This window comes from Pelodiscus sinensis, chromosome 1 (genome assembly GCF_049634645.1).
Source record: "Pelodiscus sinensis isolate JC-2024 chromosome 1, ASM4963464v1, whole genome shotgun sequence".
NCBI lineage: Eukaryota > Metazoa > Chordata > Testudines > Trionychidae > Pelodiscus > Pelodiscus sinensis.
This window is the reverse complement of record NC_134711.1, coordinates 243385556-243410315: the sequence shown is the minus strand read 5'-3', so window position 1 is coordinate 243410315 and position 24760 is coordinate 243385556.

Below are 24760 nucleotides of genomic sequence, written 5' to 3'. Positions count from 1 at the left end.
TTGCCATTTTTTTAATGTCTAGAAAAATGATTCCTTTTCCCCCTCCTTAATATAGAATTGTTTCCCTTCTGCACAAATTGTACCTGAAGTGCAGAAAAATCATGCTATGGTAATACAAATAGCAATATTTAAGACCAGGACCAGTGATAGATCAAAGGATCCTGGCCACTGAGTACTGTCATGTGGGTAATATAACCATTTCAAACTCGTATCAATAAAAACTGCATACCATATCACACTGTAATAGGCTTCTCTTCAACTTGGAAAAGATCCACTGCCACACCCACACTTTCTCTCAGGCAGCTTTATTTTTGAAACGTACGAAAAAACATAAGCAAAGAAAACAAAAAATAAGTCTTCAGTTCACCCTGGATTATAACTCCCAGGAAATGAGTCACTTTTACCTCTCACTTCTCACTTCCTTGCTTCCCAGGGAACTCTGACAATCCTTCTGCACCAAATACTATACGTGCCTAAATTCACTCAGTAACTAAATTTTCAGGGTAAAATTTCCCTTGGAGCTTTGAGTTCCTCCTTGTGAGCATGTGCATTTCTGCCTCATTCTATGTGTCTGGACACTTTCGCTCATCTAAGAGTGATTTATGAACCAGGGGAAGAGAGCCATTTTAACACCTACCTTCCATTCAGAACTTGATTTAGAAGGTGGGGTTGGAGGCTGCCTACTGCACAGAGTCCCATTCAGAAACCTGGCTGGAGGAGTTGCCCAGTTTGTAACTCTTAGCCCCAGGCAGTCAGCCTCAGTAATTGAAGGAGAAACAGTTCCACACTTGACAAGGTAAAAGTGTAAGGGAGAGCTAAACACCATGGCTACGTCTAGACTGGCATGATTTTCTGCAAATGCTTTAACGGAAAAGTTTTCCGTTAAAGGAAAAGAGCGTCTAGATTGGCACGGATGCTTTTCCGCAAAAGCACTTTTTGCAGAAAAGCGTCCGTGCCAATCTAGACGTGCTTTTGCGCAAAAAAGCCCCGATCGCCATTTTTGCAATCGGAGCTTTTTTGCACAAAACAAATCTGAGCTGTCTACACTGGCCCTTTTGTGCAAAAGCTTTGTGTAAAAGGGACTTTTGCCCAAACGGGAGCAGCATAGTATTTCCGCAAGAAGCACTGATTTCAGAGAGTAGGAAGTCAGTGTTCTTGCGGAAATTCAAGTGGTCAGTGTAGACAGCTGGCAAATTTTTCCACAAAAGCACTTGCTTTTGCAGAAAAACTTGCCAGTCTAGACACAGCCCGTGAATTTTCCAGGACCTGAAGCACCATCTTCACCAGGAGCTTCATCCTGAGTTAGATGTTCCCTTCAATGGCTTCAGTAAGTAAGGCTTCTTCTTTATAGACAGTTTTGTGTGGGAAGGGACAGATACTTCTGTACATCAGCTTCACCTTTCACTAAGTCATTCACCACGGAAAGTGAATAGAAGGAAAGGAGTGTTCCTATGAAGGAGAAGAAACAGTGCCTTGGATCCTTCCATGAGGTTTTCCTTACACTGGAAGCTGGGGGAAAACCAGTGTTTGAGCAACAGAAACATGTTCTTATTGATATCACTATACCAGTGTTTCCTGGATAGCTAGGAAGGGACTTTGAGGTCAGGAAAGACCTAGTCTAAGGTACTTAGCTCAGTCATATATGAAGAGAAGAGAAGGCTCTCATGAAAGATGGCACCACCATGCACGTAAGTGCCAGACACAATGTCTGATACATTCCTTAACTATTAATGGCAAATTTCTAAAGGCCACACTGCAACAACCCAAAGCACAGGCAGCATATCCCCAGAGCTACTGTAACTGGGTGGGCAACTAGATGGCGAATGGGACTGGTGGGTGAACTGGAATCCATTTAGCTGGGAGGGAGATTGGACAAGGAGCTGGGGGAAGGGAGAGAGACTGGGGCTGCCTGGACAAGGAGACAGGGAGTAGGAACCAACGTGGGGGAAGGGAAGAGGCACAAGGGGAGGAAAGATATATCCATCAAGGAGCTGGGCAATTGGGACAGAACTAGGACTGTCTGGGCAAAGAGACTGGGACAGAGATCTAGGGAATGGGTGCATGGGGAGACAAATTAGATAAGGATCCTGGGAAGGGAGACTAGAACTGGAAACTGGTGGGAATGGGGAGGGGATCCGATTTAATGAGGATTCAGGATGAGTCTGCCTGAACTCATCCTGAGTTCAGTTGGCTGAGACTGCAAGGAGAAGTGTGAGAAGTGGAAGGTGGGCCTGGGTGGACAAGGAGAATGGGACTGAGACAGCAAGTCAAGCATGGAGAAGAGATGGGACTGGAACAGGAACAGATTGAAGGGGAGAAGCCGAAGTAGGTCAGGGTTTGGAAGAACAGGCAGAAGAGTCTCAGCCCACTTGTGCCCACTCCCCTCTAGAGCATGCCATAGACCCCAAAATTCCTTAGTCTCACCATTTCTCTCCTGCTTGCAAATATTCTGGATACCCACTGGCAAAGTGCTCCAATCCCACTCTAGCACTGGTCCAAACAAAGAATGACAGCCGACTATGGCTATCAGCTGCTTCATTAACTCAAGTCATGCCTTTAGGCACTAGCAACAAGAATTTTTGCTATAAGCTGGTGACATCTCAATTGGAAATGCAGAGGGGGAGTAAGACCTGGGTGAATTTGCTGATCACAAAATGAGCATAAGCCACCAGTGTGATGCAGCCATCAGAGGAATGAATTTCTGGAACAGCCTTTCAGTGGCAGCAGTGGGGTCTTAAAGAATGAGCTTGATAAGTGGGGATAGGATGATGAAACTGCTCATGGTGGCACGTATCTAGAAGCAAATATCCCCAACAGCTGGTGATAGGCCATTAGATGGGGAGGGCTCTGAATTACTACAGAGAATTTTTTCCCACGTGTCCAGCCGGTGGGTCTTGCTTACATGCTTAGGGTCTGACTGCTGTAGTTGGAGTCAGGAAGGAATTTTTCTCCATGTCAGATTGGCAAAGACTGTGGAAGGTTTTCACCTTCCTCTTATGCATGGGGCATAGGTTACTTGTAGGTTTAAACTAATATAAATAGTAAATTCTCTATAACTTGAAGTCTTTAAACCATGATTTGAGGATTTCAGCAAGTCAGTCAGAGGTTAGGGCTCTATTACAGAAGTGGGTGGGTGGATTTTGTGGTTTGCAATGTGCAGGAAGTCAGTCTAGATGATCATGATGGTTGCTTCTGGCCTGACAACTCTGATTCTATGATTCAAGTGGCAAGGTCTGTTATGATGGAGCTAAAGATTCCAGCCCTCATGATGATCCATGTAAGTGTCAATACAATGCTATAAGAGAATTCTTGTTCTCAGAAAAGTTTTTTAACAATCCTAGGAAGTTTCACACACAAAAATACCACATTGAATTAATATTAAGGTTGCAAAGTCATGCGCTCAAAAGTTCAGAAAAACCAATGTGAGTAAACTTTTTCTGAACTGTGATAAGAGTTTTTAATTACATGATCACCTACTCTTTTTCCCACGGGATCTCAACCTCATTTGGTGCATAGGATGGCCCTGATCTGTTGATGGATCAAGGATATGCAAAGAGGAGATGCTGTTGTTTGTAGGTCTTCTGCCTCATTTGTTGCAGAAGGTGGATGTTGTGTAGTGAATGAGGAAGGGAATTGCAGGATGGGAAAGGATGATCTTATGGTTAAGACAGTTTAATGGCATCCTGAGCAACTTGATTCTAGCAACTTGATTCTGTGTCATAAAATTCTTAGGTAATACTAGTCAAAGGACAAGGAGTTCTGTAGCACCTTATAGACTAACAGATGTATTGGAGCATAAGCTTTCGTGGGCAAAGCTAGAGATATCTCTAGCCTGATTCTTGCCTGAATATTTATACCTGCCTCTGAAAATTTCCACTACATGCATCTGACGAAGTAGGAAAGCCCACGAAAGCTTATGCTCCAATACCTCTATAAGGGTATGTCTCCACTGCCACCCTAGTTCGAACTAGAGTGGCTAATGTAGGCATTTGAACTTGCAAATGAAGCCCGGGATTTAAATATCTCAGGCTTCAATTGCATGTTCCCGGGCACCGCCATTTTTAAATGCCCTGTAGATCGAACTACCTGCCTGCGGCAACACACAGCACGGACTAGGTAGTTCGAATTAAAGCTCCTAATTTGAACTACCATTAAACATCCCTGCAGGAGGAATAACGGTAGTTCGAATTAGGAGCTTTAATTCGAACTACCTAGATCGTGCCGCGTGTAGCCGCGGGCAGGTAGTTCGAACTATGGGGCATTTAAAAATGGCAGCGCCCAGGAACATGCAAATGAAGCCCGGGATATTTAAATCCCGAGCTTCATTTGCAAGTTCGAATGCCTACATTAGCCACCCTAGTTCGAACTAGGGTGGCAGAGGAGACATGCCCTTAGTCTATAAGGTGCTACAGGACTCCTTGTCGCTTTTGTGGATCCAGACTAACACAGCTACCCCTCTGATACTAGTCAAAGGACTTAACCCAGACTTTTTACAAGTAGTCACTAGTTATGTATTCCTCATTTTCTCAGTGTCCATGTGAAGATCATAGGGTCTGATCTGCGCTGAGAATTCACATCTGGAGTTGATATCAGTAGGTGCTGTCTTTGAACATACAAAGCTCTTATCTAACATTGAGTACCGTACTTTGAAATATCATTTCCAAGATTTCTCAAAGTAAGTACCCAAAGTCAGTGAACATTTTTTTATCCTCTCTACATCTCAGTTCTGACTCAGTGTAAAATATACTTGCTACCTTACAAAGATGTTGTGAAGATAAATTAATTCATTTTGTAAAACATTCAGATACTGTAGTGATAAGCACCATAGAAAAACCCCAGGTGAAATTAATAAACATTCTTCAAAGTGGGGTTTGAATAGTGTGCCTGGAGTAAGGCATGGATCCATACACCAAAAAACAGAAAACAATATATTGAATAACCATGCATTAAATGAACATTTTCTATTCTGTGCACTGATTAAGATGGGGGCCCTCTGAAGAAAATAATCAGTGATCATGTAATTAAACAGAGGTTTATAATTCATTCAGAAAAGGGAGCCAAATTGAAGTTGCACAGGGAACCTAAATTCTGGCATTTTCTTACTTGGGATGTCTTGACTTTATAACCACAATCATTTGTTGTTTTTTTTGGTTTTTTTGGGTTTTTTTTAATCATAGTGGGTTTTTGTGTGTGTAACATATACATATACAGGCAGTCCCCGGGTTATGTACAAGATAGGGACTGTAGGTTTGTTCTTAAGTTGAATCTGTATGTAAGTCGGAACTGGCATCCAGATTCAGCCGCTGCTGAAACTGATCAGCAGCTGATTACAGGAAGCCCGGGGCAGAGCAACTCTGCCTCGGGCTTCCTGTAGTCTGCTGCTGGTCAGTTTCAGCAGTGGCTGACTTGCGGACGCCTGGGGCAGAGCAGCTCGGGTGCTGCTGGGTTGGTCCAGTAGCACGGCCGCTCCTCGGCGCTACTGGACCAACCCAGCAGCACCCCAGCTGCTCTGCCCCAGGCGTCCCAATTCAGCCGCTGCTGAAACTGATCACCAGCGGCTGAATCAGCACTCCTGGGGCAGAGCAGCTGGGGTGCTGCTGGGTTGGTCCAGTAGCGCCAAGGAGCGGTGCTGCGGGACCAACCGGCAGCGCCCCACCTGCTCTACCACAGGCCCCAGGCTTTGCTCCACGTCTCCCTGGTCTGCTGGGGGGGGGGGCACTAGCTGCGTCCCCCCCCCCCAGCAGACCAGGGAGACGCTGAGCAAAGCGGCGGAGGACCCGCGGCACTTCCAGATCAGCTGGAAGTGCTGCGGGTCCGGCCCGGGTCTTCCGCCGCTTTGCTCCCCGTCTCCCTGGTCTGCTGGCTCCCCCAGCAGACCAGGGAGACGGGGAGCAGCTTTTCTCACCCCGGAGAAGGCGGGCGGCGGGACCAGGCATCCCGCCACTCCAGTCCTCCAGGGCGAGAAAATCCCCGTTCGTAACTGCGGATCCGACATAAGTCGGATCCGCGTAACTCGGGGACTGCCTGTATTGTGTAGTATTAAAAACCAATGTTTTTATTTATTGTTATGAATTATCAGTGATCCACCCAAATTTGCTCATTTGAAATCTCCAGGAATTTAGATGAAAAGAGAAGCACAAAAATTAGGGAAACCTAAGAGCTCAGTTGAAAAACCTTCCTTGGCAAATACACTGAAATATAACTGTCAAACACACCAAAAACCTTGTAAAATGTTCCTCTGCTGTAGGCCATAGAATAGAGCTGTAATAAACTCTGACCCATAAAAAGTCATGTAAACATTATAACCTGTTTTTACTAGCCCTTCAAGCTCCAGGAGCAATTGATCTTCTACAGCTTGGCTCTTTTCAGTTTCCAAGTCTCCATGAAAATCCAGGGGTGTTCAAGCTCCTCTGGCTTCAAAGGCCAAAAATAGGAACTGGCTAGAAAGTTATCAGTTATTTAGTTATTCACCTCAGGCAGATGTTTGATATTTTCCAACAGTAAACCGCTAAAATCAAAGCACATAAGAAAATGAACCCACTGATTCTTCATTGTTAGTCAAAACAAATGTTCATGTGATCTTGAACTGCTCCCCAAAATTGTTGCATCTGCTACTATTGGCAAGAATTCAAAAATGTGCTACATTTAGTTTAAGTAGCAGTACCCCTGCCTTAGGGGACTCTGATTACTCACAATCACAGCCCCCACCTCTTAAGTTCAAAGCTTTTGTTTGCTTTGGGCAAAATACTGCAAATCCATAGTCCTCAGGAGAAACTCCAACTTTCTTCCATGGGAATTTTGCAAGTAACAACTGAAAGATTTAGCTTTCTGTGAACCTCATGAACAAACAGCATAAACTTCACAGTTGTTGATTGCTGACAAACACTTTCCCCATTATATTGCTGCGGGAAATCAGCCAGACTATGAAGTCCTGCTTTATGCCTTCAATAACTTTAATAAAGTAATTTAGGCTTTTAGTAGTCTATTTTTTTAATCTCCTATGTGACATGTGCTGCTGGCCCAGAAGAATTTCTAAATATACACACAAGAATGGAGGAGTGTCTGATTCGAATGGCTACTAAGAAGTTATTAAAATGGCTAGAAACTTATTAAAATCCTCATAATACACATACACAGTAATATATGCATCGTTTTGATATTGTTTAATATACTGTGTATCCCATTCCTCCTCTTCCCCTAAAAAAGGCATTGCAGAGAGACTGTTTAGAATTCAAAACACTGATCGCAATTTCAGAATTTGCTTATCTTTCTCTAACAGGTAGAAGAAAACTCCAAATCAAATCAAACCAGAATGGTGAAATGTCTGAAATCTGGGTCCAGTTCTGAGTTTGTGCAAACGTGTTTTCAAGTGTGCATTCTATTCTCCTAGCTCTTGAACAGCAAGTCCTCCATTAGGGGAATTCTGTGACTTCAATGAGAATCCTACATGTAAACAAATGGCAGGATTCATCCTTAAAAATGAAATTCTGGTCTTTTAAGTAAAAAGGTATGCAAGAGAGCAGAAATTATTCGAAGTGCTTCTTTTTTATTTGGGCACTGTGCTGCATGTAAACCTTGTTTCTAATAGTCTAATGACAAGAATGGCGTACTAGGTATCCAGAGTTTTGGATACTAGTCTTGGCTCTGCTACTAATACGCTGTAGTCACTCTTTTCAAATTTGAGTCCCTAAATTAAATGCTGCAATAAATGGCCTGCATTTCGGATATGCTCAGAATCCATAGTGCCCACTGAAGACAATGGGAAAACGTTGCCTGTAGTTGCCTCCCTCTAGATATTCAGGTTTAAATATTTACCTGCATTTCCCCATATCTGACACCACAATAACGTGAGCTTTAATTCATTACTGTTTTCAAAATATGAGATTCTCAAGTGGAGGCACTACAGCAACTACAGCATTGCAAACTATAGATCCTGTATATAATACATTAGTAATAGCTGATAGAATAGCTTTATTCTTTTTCTGTAAAGACATTCTGCTTTCACATACAATATTTCAAAAATTAGATAAAACAAATAATTTTGGCTTCTGATAATAAATTGTTTAAAATTGGTTTTTGAAGAAAATCATTAAATGCCAACATGAAATTGAGAGTGAGACTAAAAACCATTGCTGCATTTTCGCTCTATTTGGGCAATGCCCAGCTGGTGCAAACATAGTTGATAACACGGATCGTGTTTAAATGTAACTGTTCTTGACAACTAATTTTGTAACTGAGATCCAAACTGTGTGCAGACATTTTAGGCCAGCTGAAATTTATTTTGTGCTGTAAAGCCTGAGGAGTCCAGGGAAAACATGGAGTGAGCAGTAAGTGTTAAAATTCTACTTTTACAATCTTTCACAAATGAAAAAAGATACCTAGAGTCAATGTTTCCCTTACATTTTTCCATCCATGTGCATAATAAATTTTGTTAGGTGCACTGAGGCATATGCAGATGTGCACCACCAGTAGAAATACATGTTGCTGGCTGAATGCACTATGATTGCTCTGCTAATCAGCAGTGTGGCATTTGAATCTCTCCATGATGACTGCCCAAGTGCTCAGCTCACAGGGAACACTGCATGGAGTATGTGGATGGATCTAATCCAGCCCTTGCCTTACAGACCAAAAGTCTCCCAGAGAGAATCACAAATCCATGTGATGTCCCCAAGAACTAGATCTGACCTTTGGGCTTTTGTTTCAGCTGGCAAAAATCTCATAGAAAATCTCCCCACTGGTGGTTTCACTTACATACATTATTCCAGCGGAGGTCAGTGGCAATTCATGCTTGCAAAATTAACTCAAGGTCTCTTTGTTTCAGATGGTGGAAAGAAAGCAAAACTTGCTCTGGAGTATAGCACTGAGTATTCCATTGTTGTGTAAGCGGGGGAATGGTCCCGCTATTGTGGGGAACTTTCCTGGCTTCTATACCACCCCGGTGAAATGGACCAGCGAAAGGATCTGAGTCCCTGCTCCCACTTCCTTTACCCCACGGCCTCCCTGATCCTGAGGGCTCCCCCTCCACTCTCCTGAGTAGCAGAGCCCTTGAAACCCCAACAAGGCTGGGCCCAGGTTTCCTGGGGCTTAATCCCCGACCTTGTAGTCACTAGGGGCAGGAGTTAGGGTGTCCCCACTCTGAGGTGCTCTCTTTACACTGCAGGCCTTCTTGGCCCAGCGATCATTTCATAAGGTTCAAAACAAATACAATTTATTAAACATCAACAGATTAAAGAGAATAGAATAAGAAAAAAATGAGCATGGTTAAATGAGAACACACAGCCCTGCTCTGTAGCACAGGGACATCAAAACAGCAGCCTGCAGAGTGTAAGGACAGTCTACAGTCTCTTCCTTAGAGGCCCCTTAGAGGCCTTGGATGTGCTACGGGGAGTGGGGGGAGGCTGCAGGCTGGACACGCTTGCTCTGGCAGTGACCACACAGCCTCAAGCTCTAAGTGGCCAGACCCCTCTCCCAGTCCAGAGCCTCTCCCCACACTTTACAGTTCCCAGCTGCTCACCATATCCAGCTGCAGGGTGCTGCTTGGCCAGTCTCTAGCTTCTTGCGTTGCTTCTCTGTTCCTTTTGGCTCCCTGAGCACTGCCATTCTGCTGCTCAACACAGGGTCTGCGCTCCTTGAGCTGTGTGTGTCAGGCTCAGCTGCTGCAAAAACTGCCCCTCAGCAAACAGCTAGCACTCCTTGGGCTGTCTCTCAGCTCTCTGTTCCTTTTGCAGGACTTCTTCTGCACACAACTTGCACTCCTTGGGCTGTGTCTCAGCTCTCCATTTGCTCAGAGAGAGCCAGAACAATCCCAGCTCACAGGGAGGATGGGGCCTGGCCTCTCCCCTTCCTCACTGGCCTGTCCAACCTGTCAATCAGGCTGAGCTGGAGTGTTGGCTGCTTTCCATTGTCTCTGGGGTCTGTCAGTCTCATGAACCCTTCCCCTTCTGAAACTGGGAGCTGGCAAAACAAAAAACTCCCACAGAGTTTTAGTAAGGGGTAACAGTCCCCTTACAGTTGCAATCACCTCAACGTATGCTTATCTGGAGATCAGAGATTTTGGGGAAACGTTTGAATAGTAGATCTCCCTGTATGAGAAAATAGGTTTGAGGTCACTCATTCAGATGCAAAATCCACTCTAATTTTTAGAGAGAGCATATATGGAACAGGGAGGTGAATTCCATCCTTAATTATTTTTGGCACTGGTATTTTGATGCATCTGATACTGACATTTATTTTCATCAACCAAGTATGTTTTCATAGTGCAAAACACCTCAAAAAACAAAATTATTAATTTCTTGGATCTGAGACATCTATAAAAATAGCAAGCCTAAAATGTGTACAGTTGCCGTAAACAAAATAGAGACTGCCTTGCAACACACTAAACTGAAATAGAAAACACATTTACCGACGTGTGAACTCTACAAAGTAAGCAGCTCTCCTAAGCTGCTCATGATGTCAAACTAGTTTGAGCTGATTAAAACTCTGCTTCTAAGCAGAAACTCCCCAGTCAACTATATCAGTGAAATTAGCAACATATGGAACAATGACATGCCATCAAATTTTACCTACAGGGTTCTTTCACAGGCACTTCTGAGCAGGTCACTTGTGTGTGCCTTTGTCTAACTTAATGGTGTTCTTCTAAATGCCTTTGGCTCCAGAACATCAGAGAATTTTAGAGCCAAAATAACCCACATTCTTTGTTTCAACTGTTTTACATTTCCAATCCAGCAGCAATTTAATAACATTCAAGCTGAAGGCCCTAAACTCCTCAGTGGGCGGGCTAAAACATGAATTCAGTACACCAAAAAATAAACTTACATTGAAAACTGCTTCTTTTTTCGGCTTACCTGCACATTTAGTTAGCATTAATCACCTCCAGCTGCTTGATTTGAATCAATACCATGGTGTTTTGCAGCATCCCTTCCTTTACTAGCTACCTTGCCTCTATCACAGACAGAGCTTTTTAACATCAGGACTACGTTTGAAAAATGGGAGTTAACAGAACACCCTGAGAATTTGCAACAAAAGCAAGATAATGACTGAACATTAATTGCTGTTATAAAACTGGCCCACCTGCCATAATGGAACTGAGTGACTGAGAAAGAATAGTAAGGATATTGGCAGTGTAAGAAGGCGCCATTGCCAGCAGGTCAAACAATATCATGATATTCCAGACAAAATAAAAAACTGGAAATGTTGTGTGGCAATATATAGCTTTGTTGGCTAACTAGCCAGAAATAAAGCATCCTATCTTATTTCAACCAGACTATATTCTCTAGAGCTAATCAGTATATTCATAATTATATCCATTCATTTCTGGTATATCACATTTTCTCAGGCTACATCTCACAAATGACACCAGTTCAAATCACAGATGTTAATATCCAGTTTGTTTGTTTTGCTTTTTTGTTTCCATGTGCTTCATTTCATGGTTCATTTTGCTGCCCTCTGCATCCTCTTCTTCAGATTTACACTTGTATGACAGAAAATCCTGTTGCCCTAATCCTGCATTCCCTGACTGACGTTCTAGAGTTCATGATTTATGCCTAAGTTTTCAAACCACAACAGAGCACTTGGAAGTAGGTGGCAACACTTTAGGAACAAAAAATATTGTACAAAATGCACCCAAAATTAAGAAACTAAAAACTTTGATGCATCTCACAATCCACCACCAAAAGAATATTGTATACATAGTACATGCTCCACCCCTGGTAATTTTTAGATCAAGATTTAAGGTTCTAAAATATGGTCTAGAAATTCTGGGAAAGTATTACGTGTTATTCAGGTCAGATTTATTTAGGAGGTTAGATTACATTATCACAATGGGCCCTTCTGGCCTTAGACTCTATGGCTGCATCTAGACTGGCAAGTTTTTCCAGTTTTGCGGAAAAACTTGACAGCTGTCTACACTGTCCGCCTGAATTTCCGCAAGAACACTGACGATCTCGTGTAAGATTGTCAGTGTTCTTGCAGAAATACTATATTGCTCCCGTTCGGGCAAAAGCCCTCTTACACAAATGCTTTTGTGCAAGAGGACCAGTGTAGACAACGCGGTATTGTTTTGCGCAAAAAAGCCCCGATCGTGAAAATGGCGATCAGGGTTTTCTTGAGCAAAACCGCGTCTAGATTGGCATGGATGCTTTTCCGCAAAAAGTGCTTTTGCGGAAAAGCGTACGTGCCAATCTAGACGTTCTTTTCCGCAAATGCTTTTAATGGAAAAACTTTTCCATTAAAAACATTCGCGGAAAATCATGCCAGTCTAGACGTAGCCAATGAGTCTATGACAGAACTCTCTAGATGAAACCAGTGTGTATGTATTGAGTTCCAGTTCTCCCTTCTCCTGGGTTTTTTTTTATTCCTAAAATGAAAATAAACCTTACCCCAGAACTTGGTTTCTTCCTGTGTTTCTAACTGAACCATCCCTATGCCCCTAGATGACTCTGCCTTAGGGTACGACTAGACTGTGTCGCTATTTTGTGATACCAGAAATATCCCAGAATAGCAACTCTGTCTTTAAACACTCTCACTATTTCCTGAAATAAAGGGTGAGCTATCCCGGCGTCCCTGTAACCCTCATTCCACAAGGGTTAAGGGATTTGTCAGAATAGTGCCTTGTTTGAAATTTGGCACTGTCTGCACAGCGCCAAAATTCAAAATAAGCTCTTTTGACCTAGTCTCGGAATAAGCTATGCAATTTGTATAGAGCAAATTGCGTAGCTTATTCCGACAGGGGGTGCTGTCGAGATGCAGCCTTAGGGAGATGATTTAATAGCACCAGAGAAATCTGCAGTACAGCAGCTATATCAAAGTAATGACACAGGTGAAAATATTCACAAATTTTCCTACTACAGACTTTTTAATATAAGGGTATGTCTACACTAGCCCCCTAGTTTGAAATAGGGAAGCTACTGAGGATGACCAAAATTGCAAATGAAGCACGGGATTTAAATATCCCGCACTTCATTAGCATGTTCCTGGGCGGTCGCCATTTTGGAAATTGACTAGCCCGGAATAACTGCCTGCGTCTACACGCGGCAGTGAAACGGGAGTTCGAAGTAAAGCCCTAAATTCAAATTAGCTGTTAAACCTCATTCCAAGAGGAATAACAGCTAATTCGAGTTAGGGCTTTACTTCGAACTCCCGTTTCACTGCCGCGTGTAGATGCGGGCAGTTATTCCGGGCTAGTCAATTTACAAAATGGCGACCACCCGGGAACATGCTAATGAAGCACAGGCTATTTAAATCCCGTGCTTCATTTGCAATTTCAGTCACCCTCATTAGCCTCCCTAGTTCGAAATAGGGGGCTAGTGTAGATATATTAAGTGAAGCTAGACTGGAGTGTTGTCAGGATTGGCTAGTGTTGTTTAGGTTATTATTTTTCAGTTAGCTTGTTTAGTACTGTCATGACATTAACAAAAGCTTCAGAGAAGCAGCTGAGTTAGTCTATAACTGGAAAAACTTAAAAAACAACTAACAGTCTAGCAGCACCTTTAAGACTACCAAAACATGTAGATGGTATCATGAGCTTTCGTGGGCACAACCCACTTCATGTGAAGAAGTGGGTTGTGCCCACGAAAGCTCGTGATACCATCTCTATGTTTTGTTAGTCTTTAAGGTGCTACTAGACTGTTTGTTGTTTTTTATGACATTAACAGTAATTTGATTTTAGGGTTTTATTGCCACTTTCTTAATTTTGCTTACTGCACAGCAAAACGATGTTGTAATGTTAATGGCACAATGTTGTAATGTTAATGGCACAAAAACTTTTATATTAATGATCTCAGCCCACACGTTTCAACCTCACCAGAATTATCAGGACCTTCCTGATTTGGCACTCAGGTGAGTCAGCAGAAACAACTCCCTTCTCTGTGAACAGTCCTAAGAGCTGACAACCTCTCACAAATAGGTAAATCAGTAGCTAAGTCTCACAACCTTAGCCATAAAGTCATGCATGGAATCTCTCTTCTTTCTACCCGTGAGTGCAGGTGCACTGCTTTCTAATACTTTCCTAAGAAATAGAAGCCCTGATACAATCAGGGTGATTTGGGTCCCTACGAAGAATGCTTTCCTTAGGAGATGCATATGAGTACATTATACTGTTTTAGGGACACAAGGTGGGTGAGGTAATATCTTTTATTGGACCAATTTCTGCTGTTATACAGTTCAGTGTGTTTTTTATTTGTAGGTCTTTTCAGTAACCCCCTTCCCATAGCCTCTTTCACAGTGTACAACAGAAAATACTTGTGCCCTAATCCTGCATTCCCTCATAGGTTACGTTTTGTCCTGCTCTACCATTATACTGTATCAGGATGAACTTTGAAACAGCATTTCAATTCAGAGATATTTTGGGCTCTGAGGAAACTAATTTGCATATCCACCTAGACAAAATGGGGTCAATGTCAAACAGCACAATCTCATATCACACATGGAAAAGAAACTAGATGTGAGGTAGTTTTTCTTTTACATTACATGCCAGGGCTTCTCTGACCTTTTAATAGTGTGAACTGCTTCTTAACAGGTTATCACATAGATCATCTCTTCTCCCAGCACCCGAGAAAAGTTTCCATTCACATTCCAGAGAAATACATTGTCAAGGAATAAAACTTGTGCAAGATGAAATATATGTTGTCCTGATTGGGAGCAGAAAACTTTTACTTTATAGGGAAGTTACTTTGGCCTTTTAACCATTTTTGTAATCAGACACAGTGGCTGCATGTTTCACAACCCTGAAACAGATCCTGAGGAATAACATTTGAAAATAATTTAAATTGTTCTCCTATCTGCACACACTTCCACCTGAGGCTAAATGAAGTGTAACTGACGGGCTATTTAAACTATTTAAGGTCATTTCTGTAATAAACAGAGCAGAGAAATACAGAGCCATTACTCATTTCCAAATACAGATTAAGTTGCTTTTCATGCTGCTACCACAGCCCAATACATAAATAAATGAGATTACCAAGATGGTTTTAAACTTATTTGTCATATTAATTTTCCTCATAATACATTCATAATACTGTATAGCTTTCCAAGGAACAGACCTGTTAGCATATGAGATGCATACTTACCTAAACTAACTAGATTATTATCCTTGGGTAAACTAAAGACATTAAGGCTGCTTAATTCTTTATTAATCTGTAATTTTTGGCAACTAATTCAATCATACATAATTGTTGAGTGCCAGCAAAATACATAAATGTAGGGCCCAATTCTGAGGGATCCTCAGCACCGAAACCAGTGCGGATTGAGGATGCTTGGCACCTTGCAGAATTACATGTTTAGAGCACATTCGGGTCTGCACCTGAAATTAAACTGTAATCGCTTTAAATCTTAATATTTTTTAAAAAAAGAAAACAATTAAGTGTTCAGTAAGTGATTTTCAAGTTAAATACAAAAAATGTGTTGCAGCTTAAATATTTTTTCCTACATTACTAGTAAATGTTTCTGTCTCCGTTCCACTTTCTTACACTGCATCTCTAGTATATCATACAATGATTCTCTACATTCTTATTTTTATTTGATTACTCCCGCTTGTGAATACACATGGATTTTTTTTCCCATTAAGCTCTCCAGCTGGCCATACTGAAGACAGACCAGGACAGATATCCCCCATAATCTTGTGAAAACTAATATATTAAACCATAGAAATCATCTTTAACACTGGCCTCCTCCTCACTCCTGCAATTTTCATGATACAGAGAAAGGCAGGCTCCTTCTAACTCAATCCAAACAAAACCACAGGACAAATATGGTTTCTAATGGGCAGTAATATTCTGCGTGTCCATTTTCTCAAATTCTAATATGTCCCATTCCCCCTATTCACCCCCACTGTTACTCTCCGGCTGTGTCTACATTGGCATGATTTTGCACGAAAGTACCCGCTTTTGCGCAAAAACATGCTGCCTCTCTACACTGGCGGGGACTTCTTGCGCAAGAACATCGATGTTCTAATGTGTAAAATCAGTGCTTTTGGTGCAAGAACTATGATGCTCCCACTCAGAAATAAGCCCTCTTGTGCAACTGATATTTTTAACAGGGGTGCTGGGAGGCTACCTAAATCATCCATTCTGAAATTTTATGGTGATGCACATTATGTGATCCCCTTATCTCTGTTTCTCACAGGCTACCATAGACCTTTGCAAATTCTCCCAATCTTTCTTGAGTAGACTGTGCTTTCTGAATTAGGGTCTTCTAACTGCTTCTATTGATGCCACTGCACAATGTTTCATTTTCTTAAAAAATAAATTTTAGAGGAATTTCATAGCTATTCAACAAAGATGATGGGCCTGATTCAGATATCACATAACTCAGTGGCAAGTTTCAGTGGAATTCAATGAACAGAATAGACCTTCAAAATTAGAGTAGGCACTGTAGTCAGGAATTTAATGAGGGTTGTACAGTATATAGTTTTAAAATGAAAGAAATATCACTTTGGTTAGTTGTTACCAATGTCTTTGTCCAGTGCTATTTCAGACAACTGTGAAACTTCATGTTAAAGTTAAAATCATAGCAAGAAGCAATGCTGCGCTTTTCCCCTTGGTCTGGTGCCTAAGGGTAAACAAGCAACACAGCTCATAGTTAAAAGTGGACGCTGAATGATTCATCCTCTGCCTGACTTGTACCATTACATTTCTAGTCTGCCAGGGAGTTGTTTTCATTGCAAACTAATTTTAACATTAGTCTTTCAAAGTCATCAGTGTCACTTTCACACAACGTCACTTTCACCCACTGGCTTTGCCACTATGGGTGTATATCTGCAAAGACTCCAATGACTCATTTGATAAATTAGATATTCTAAGAACATGTTGGAGCAGTGTTCCATCTCCCAGAGGCGACTCCAGGGGCTGGACCTGGGCACAGTCCTTTAATAGGTATAACATTTGATATTGCTCTTGCTGCTGTATTCAGGGAGCATGCTGCTGCTATTTTTGTAGCACTGCCTGGGCTTTCTAGACTCTTTCTCTTTTCTTGTTATTTTCTTAACATCTATGTAGGCCAGTACCACTATTAGAGTATTCACTAGATAGTAAATAGTAAATACCATAAGATTAGAATACTTCCAATTTTAACTCAGTTTCATTTCTTTTAACTTTCTGTAAAATCCTTTTTGTGATGCCAAATGCCCATGTCTGAGCTGTGCCCACGGGGTATTTACATTATAAGCAGGCACTTCGGTGATGGATGGGAATTGAATCTGGGCCCTTGTACCGCTTGAGACATAAGCACTTGCATGGTCTATCAGTAAGTAGTGGGAACTAATCTCTCCAAGGTCAGCCAATAGAGAGAAACATGATCACACATGCTAATCCAGTACTTTTTATATTTTATTACTCTATTGTCTCTGCAGGACAAACTAATTTTTAGTGTCTAATAGTTCAATTTGTCATCTTGTGTACTGTTTTTTAATGAACCAGGATGATCCAAAAAGAAATCTTTACAGCCCCCAGTACTCATCTCCTTTAGTTTCAGTGATAAAGGTCTCCATTTTAGATTCTTAAAAATACATGATGACAACCCGAGAGCTTGGGTGTACTTGACCATGATTCTTTGCACCTAGTCTAACATCATCCAAATTTGACCTGTTCCATCGGCACAGCCATGAGTAGGCATCCATTTTCTTTTCTTTTCTTTTTTTTTTTGTATTTTTAACAGTGTTCTCTATAAGCTCTGTGATTGTGCAGCTCCTCAGGAGAGATTCAAATGCGGCCCATCTGATTAGCAAAACACTCACACCTAGTCTTTTTGTTTCTATTGGTGGTGCACATTCACAAATACCTTAGTACACATAAAAATGTATTCGGCACATGGATGGAAAAGATTAACAAGAACATTCGTGGAGGCTCATTTACCTACATCCTATATGGATTTATCTATTTGATGTTTCTATCCATAAAATCATATCTGTACGCAACACAATACACATCTTTGTAATGGATCAGAGTTCGCAGATATCTACAGAAGACAGGGATCAAAAAAGAGATGTCAAAATAATTTGTTTCGACACTTGCAAAACAGAATCTTTTTAACATGGCTGAACATTTTGTTTTGGGGGTTGATTGATTTGTTTGTTTCCCGGCTGAAACTATTCCCTGAATTCGCTCCAACATTTGTGACAGGTTTGAGCACCCCTGGAACAATGCGTTTGGCAGGAAACTTACTGTCAGACAAAACTCCCGCAGTTCCAGTCAGGATGGATGAGCTCTGAGCCCAGTGGTTTCCCCTCATAGCCAGCCTGGCACCACTTCCCGCAGCATCCAGGGAAGATCCCTAAAGTGCTAGCACAAGCCTGCGCACTGCTTTCTCCAGGGATGCTCACAGGCACATGAGTGTGAGAAGGGAGGAAGAGGTGTTGCCAACTCCAAACAAGTTAGGCCTAGGCACCTTGCTCCCCCTGCCTCCCAGCCACCTGTCGGACACAGTGACTATCTGGGCAGTGTGCAAGGGATGGTGCTTGTACAACAGCTATTGCACAAGGCCGTCCCCCAGCACACCTGCCACACAGGCAGTGCGCGCTACTCAGACCGTGTTCCCGGACTGCTCGGCGCCATCCACCCCCTGAAACTGAGGGGGGGGTGCGATAACATGCACATGAGCAAAGCTCCTCCCAACCGCTCTGTCCCCTACACCCTGTCAGCCAGTGCCCAGACTCACCCTCCTGCCCAGCCCGGGGCAGCACACTGGCAGCTCTCTCCTCCATTCCCCATGGACAGCAACTCTCTGGCAGCAGTGTCACCTCCCTTGCACACCATCAGGACCCCAGCCCCCCTGCTTCCTTTCATGTGTGCTGGGAGGGGGGGAGTGGGCAAGGAGCCGGATGACAATGCGGATCTGTTCTAGCCACGGCGTCACCTGCATCCCAGAGGAGCCTGCACGACAAGGGGTGGGGCAGCCCACAGGGCTCGGTGTTGTCTTGCAGCCCAGGAGAAAATTAGCATGGACCGTGCGTGTCTACCCGGCATGGGTGTGGCCTGGAAGTGTGCCACAGCCTGGCAGCAAGTGGTTCATAGCCCGGCACCAGTCCATGGACTGAGGGTTGAGAACCACTGCTCTAAGCAGTGCCTCATCAGCTGCACTGCTGTATATACCCATGCAAACAGGGCATGTAGCATGGGTAATCACACCGCCACAAGGAGAGTGCAGTGTAGGTGCACCGTAAATGTACAATGGGTAAGAATCACAAAAGATCAGAAAAGGCAGAATTTATGCATCCACAGCAACTCACCACATGACAAAGATGCAAGATTTGTCTATTCTCCTTCTTCTAATTAAAACTATTGCTTATTAGATGACTGGTGTATGTTTTTAATCACGCAATATAAAAACACCTAAGGGCTGAGGGCCTAAAAGAACTTTAAAATATGTCACTAAGATGCTTTGCTGCTTCAGGAGCCAGAGTGGCCCCCAACATAAATGTGGCTGTGCTTGAAGGGCTGCTCTAATTTACAATGTCATTGCATCTTCCATCCACAGACGGTGAATGGGCTGCTCTGCAGCTGGCAAAAATCCCCATAGCCTGTGCCATTTTCTGGCCTGCTCTCTGCCACTCAAATTCCCACCACTGAAATTCCCCCTTTCAGGATGTTGCTCAGAGGACAGCCTGATGCTGCCTTCCATGGTTCTTGCACTGCAAAAGTCCACTCCAGGCAAGACACGAGGCTTTTCAAGGTCTTTATGTCATTTGGTGGCAGGTAAAAGGGACAAAGTCAGGGTTAGAATCTCATCCAGAATGTATAAATGCTGATTTCAAATTAAATTACTTTTTGGAACTCCACCCTTACTTGACTTTATGACAGTAACTGTGCAAACTCAGCATTAGAAACTTTGATCCAGTTCCCTCTGAAATCAGTGGGAGTCTGACCAAGGATTTCAACGGGAATTGGGTCACTTCCTTAATGATTTGTTAGCAAATTAAATGCTAACATTGTTAATAACTCAACATTAGTGTTCAGAGCCCAGAATTCTGTCTTACTCCAAGAACCTGGTTTGGCACTGCTGCTGCAAAAACTCCAGTAAAGTCAAACATAAAATTCTTTAGACATGATACTACTATTGCTTTTGTAGTATTAGCTTAAGCTTGAGGCTCCATTGCAGTTGCTTTTTCACTTTTTCCCTATAGAGGAAGCAGTTTGGCAGCTTCTCCTTTTAACTAAAGTCCCCATGACGACCTGCCTGCCCTTTTCCCATATTTTTTTGAGAGTTTGATTCTCTCATCAAACAATATAACAATAAACCCTCTTTGTGGTCATAGTATTAGCTCTGGATACCGCTTCTGCCAAAGAAAAAGAAAATGTTTTGTTTTGGCAAAGAGATCAATGAATGCAAATTACATAAAAATGTTGTGATTTTCACCATTAATCAGCAAGTGTGTGTCATTTTTCTCCGGACAGCCTTTTCTACACAGATTGCCTCCTTCTCCAGCTTTCCCAAATTTTACTAAATCACATTTTAAGTTAAATCACAGGTGGGGAAGCTAAGACGTGGGGGCTGGATGAGGCACCTGGCTTGCCTGATTCCAGCCCTCGAAGCTCAGGGTTTCCCCTCCAATATTGGGGAGCCTGCTCTAGTGCTCCATTCCCCCCACTTCTGACTTGTGTGTGGCCTGTGACTGATTTTTCTGTGGGTCAGTGGCCCCCGACCCACTGGGCAACGCTGCTTCTGAATACTAATACAGGAATGGACCTCAAAACTATTTAATTGTTAATGCCCCCTATGCTATGCTGATTGTTTGTTTGTTTGTTTGTTTGTTTGTTTTTTCAGGAAAATGCCAAATACTTTTTTCCTTATATGAAAACTGTGACAATATACATTTTAGTGTGACAGGAAGGATTTCTCAAACTGTCCAAAAATCACTTCTTCCTTTACATTTCAGACTTTGGACATCACTGAAATCTGTGTCCAAGTTACCATGACCACTACCTGGAGAAAACATAGCTAGTCCTTATCCAGAACTTTAAAAACATTAAATAGTAAATCCTGATAATGTATTTATTCAGAATAATACATCTACCTATGGATGGGCAGCACTTCAGCAGTGATTCAAAACAAGAATTATTCCAAACTGGCACTGAATATTTTAGGTAACACTTCCCTATAACTTACTATGCAATAATTTGTCTGTAGTTCTCCTGAAACAATGCAAAAATATTTGTAATTCACAAGACATGGCTGCAAGAAGTGTGTAGGAGTGATAATTGGGTGATATGAAGGAAAAAGTTACATAAGTTCATGTCCTGTGAGAAGTAAAGTCAGGCATGCATATAGGAACAAGTCCAACACTCTGGCTGGCTGAGCTCCCAAAACCTGTGTCACACACAGAAACAATGTACGTACTAGCACTGAGACAAGCCACCAGTAGCACATCGATTCTTAGGTTACAGCTGGGCAGTAACCTTACAGGGACATACCATTACAATACAGTACATTTTCACTAAGGGTACGTCTAGATTGCGGGGGTTTTCCATGATATCTATGGGTATGTCTACACTACCCCGCTAGTTCGAACTAGCGGGGTAATGTATGCATACCGCACTTGCTAATGAAGCCCGGGATTTGAATTTCCCGGGCTTCATTAGCATAAGCGGGGAGCCGCCATTTTTAAATCCCCGCTGCTTCGAACCCCGTGTAGCGCGGCTACACGGGGCTCGAACTAGGTAGTTCGGACTAGGGTCCTATTCCGAACTACCGTTACTCCTCGTGAAACAAGGTGTACCGGTAGTTCGGATTAGGCACCCTAGTCCGAACTACCTAGTTCGAGCCCCGTGTAGCCGCGCTACACGGGGTTCGAAGCAGCGGGGATTTAAAAATGGCGGCTCCCCGCTTATGCTAATGAAGCCCGGGAAATTCAAATCCCGGGCTTCATTAGCAAGTGCGGTATGCATACATTACCCTCCTAGTTCGAACTAGGAGGGTAGTGTAGACATACCCTAGGGTATCCTGGAAAACCTCCACCATGTCCAGGCAACACTTCTGCTCGTCTGCTTTTTTTTTGCAGAAAAGCAAACGTGCTCTTTCGAAAACCATGTCTTCCTCATTCTATGAGGAAGAAAGGATCTTCTGAAAGAGGGGAATCTCCTGATATTTGGCCCAGTGCAGGTGGGCCAAATTTTGGAAAAGCCTCTTCCAAAAAAAAATCAGAGCCCTCTTTGCGTACCTTTTTCAGAAAAAAAGAGGTATTGTAGACTTATCCTCAGTCTGCATTTACCCATGACTGCTGAAAAAGGAACTCATGATACTCAAGGAAGGACACCAGAAATGGGTTATTTTTTAACACAAGGGCTACATCTACATTGTGGCATTCTGTCTGCAGAGGAAATGCAAATGAAAAACTCATTAGCATTTATTGTGCTCTCATTTGCATAGTCTCTTCCGATCTGTTTTGCGGAAGAGATTTTTGCGGAAAAAACCTCAGTGTAGATGGGGCCATTTTGTGCAAAAAAAACCCTTTTGTACAAGATCCGGTATACCTCCTTTTTTGAAGGATAAGGACTATTGCACAAAATAGCCCCGTCTACTCTACGTTTTTTTCCCAAAAAACTTCTTCTGTAAAACGGATTGGAAGAGATTATGCAGATGAGAACGCAAGAAATGCTAATGAGATCTTCATTTGCATTTCCTCTGCAGACAAAATGCTTCAGCATAGACGTAACCTAGAAAGGGTAGAATCCTGTAAAGGGTAAGTTTTAGAGATGGATTTGAGGTAAGAGAAAGAAGAATAGCTCTAGGCTAAATTCATCCCTGGTGGAGCACTATTGACTGTAATGGAGATAAAGTCAGGGATGTATTTGAACCTATTGTAATATTAAATTATGGGCATTCAATATGTTTAATACCAAGGTTCTGATGTAAGTTATTTTAGCATTTGAATTCCTAGCTATCGCTTCAAATGCATTCATAATTCCCTTGCCTTTGTTGGGATCTCCTCTATATGTTTCTCACATGTCCTGCAATATATAGCCATATATTGGATAAAATTATTCACAGAATTCAATTTCCACAACAGGAATGTATTCAACTGGATTCAGGCACACTTTTAAAAAAATTTCCTATTCTGCTTTAGTATCCCTGTACTAATATCTCCAGTGTCACCAAAGTGCCAAATTGCCATTCAGTATAATTGAGAACCTTTAGCCTAGGGAAACTGAAAGCTGATGAACTCTGGTAACATACCCATGCAATTGTTTCTGTTTTTAAATGCCTAAGGGAAATGGATGAGTTTTGCAGCATGCCATGAAGGCTATTAGTAGAATTAGTTAAAAAAAAAATCTAAAAGTGTTGACAGAATTTTCTATTGAATTTTCCAGTGAAACTATATGACGTTTTCCTTGAAAACTAGCCAGCTCTAGTAATCAGACCGCAAAAGAGAAGTAAATTCCAAAACCAGCAGATCTCTATAAAGAACAGTCCCAGTAGCTCCTTCTCTCTTATGTCAATGAGGATTCAGCTCAGGTGCCTCTACTGATAATAAAAGCAGCAATATGAATAATAGTGGGGCTCTTAAGTAAGTAGGTATGTCCCAATGTCCCCAGCTGTTCCCTTTCATCACTACAAAATAATATACAAGGCTTTGTTTAACAATTGTAATGTAAATGCTGAGAAAACCCTTAACTAGAGCAGTGTTGCTAAAGATTGCTAACATTCAGTGCCGTGTCCAGTTCTCTTTTATTTGTTACAGCCATAAGGAGCATTTGGTCTTCCATATGTTAAGAAAATAACTTCTGATGCTATGCAGACAAAGAAAATTAACAAAATTAAGCCATCTGGGTTTAAGCAACACGAAGGCTGCAAACTACTCTGCTAAACACTGAAAACATTATCTATAACTAAGGGTTATTTTACCCAAGATTGCTAATATCCTGGATCATTTGTGTAATCCCGGTGTTTCCTGTGTAGTGGACTGCTGTATATTGTAACCTTCCTAAACAGTTACAAGAAAAATGGATTATATTTTCCTTCTGTATTTAATATCAGCATTTTTATAACACTTTCATTTTTTTAATATATTTGTATAACAATGTGCAGGTTTAACCTCTGGTCTGGGATCATGGATTTTGCTGGATCAGAGAGTCCTAGCCACAGAGGTTGACAATGACTGACAGCCCACAGGCCATGGATGGGGGCAGGAAGCCCTGCTGGCTGGGAGCATGGAGTGAGACCTGCAGCTCATAGAAGAGCCCGCCAGCTGAGGTGCAGAGTTCTGTTGGCAGGGTGAAGAGAACCTCGCTGGCTGGGGGTATGGAGCCCCACCAGCTGGGAGCATAGAACCCCACCAGTAGGCTGCGGGCAGCAGAGCCCAGCAGGAGGGCTAGGGGCAGTGCACTGATGGGGGCCACAGCCAGGAGGGGAGCCCTAGGAGAGCCAGAGGCTGACCTCCCCTGGTTTGAGAAACTCCCTTGTTTGGGCTGCTCAGGTCTCGAGGGTGTCAAGCCTAAGAGGGCCAACCTGTACAGCGTTTAGAGTTCAGAGAAATGCTTAACAGATTAAGAGACAGAAAATATAATTAAAACCTGTGCTATCTGGAACTTAAGCATTCGGAAAACTGTAGAAACCAGCAAATTTCTGATGCCAGGAAAAGCAAAACAAACCAAACAAACAAAAAAGAAAACTGGCCCTTTAAGTGTCAGGCTGCTCCTCAGACGATCATGCAGCATGTACCCGAGGGAGTGGTGAACGGCAGCAGCAAGCAAGCAGCAAGCATCTCGGCTCCTCCCATGGCTCCTTGCACCCCCGGCAGACCAGTGCCTCACAACTCTCCTCCCCACCCCCC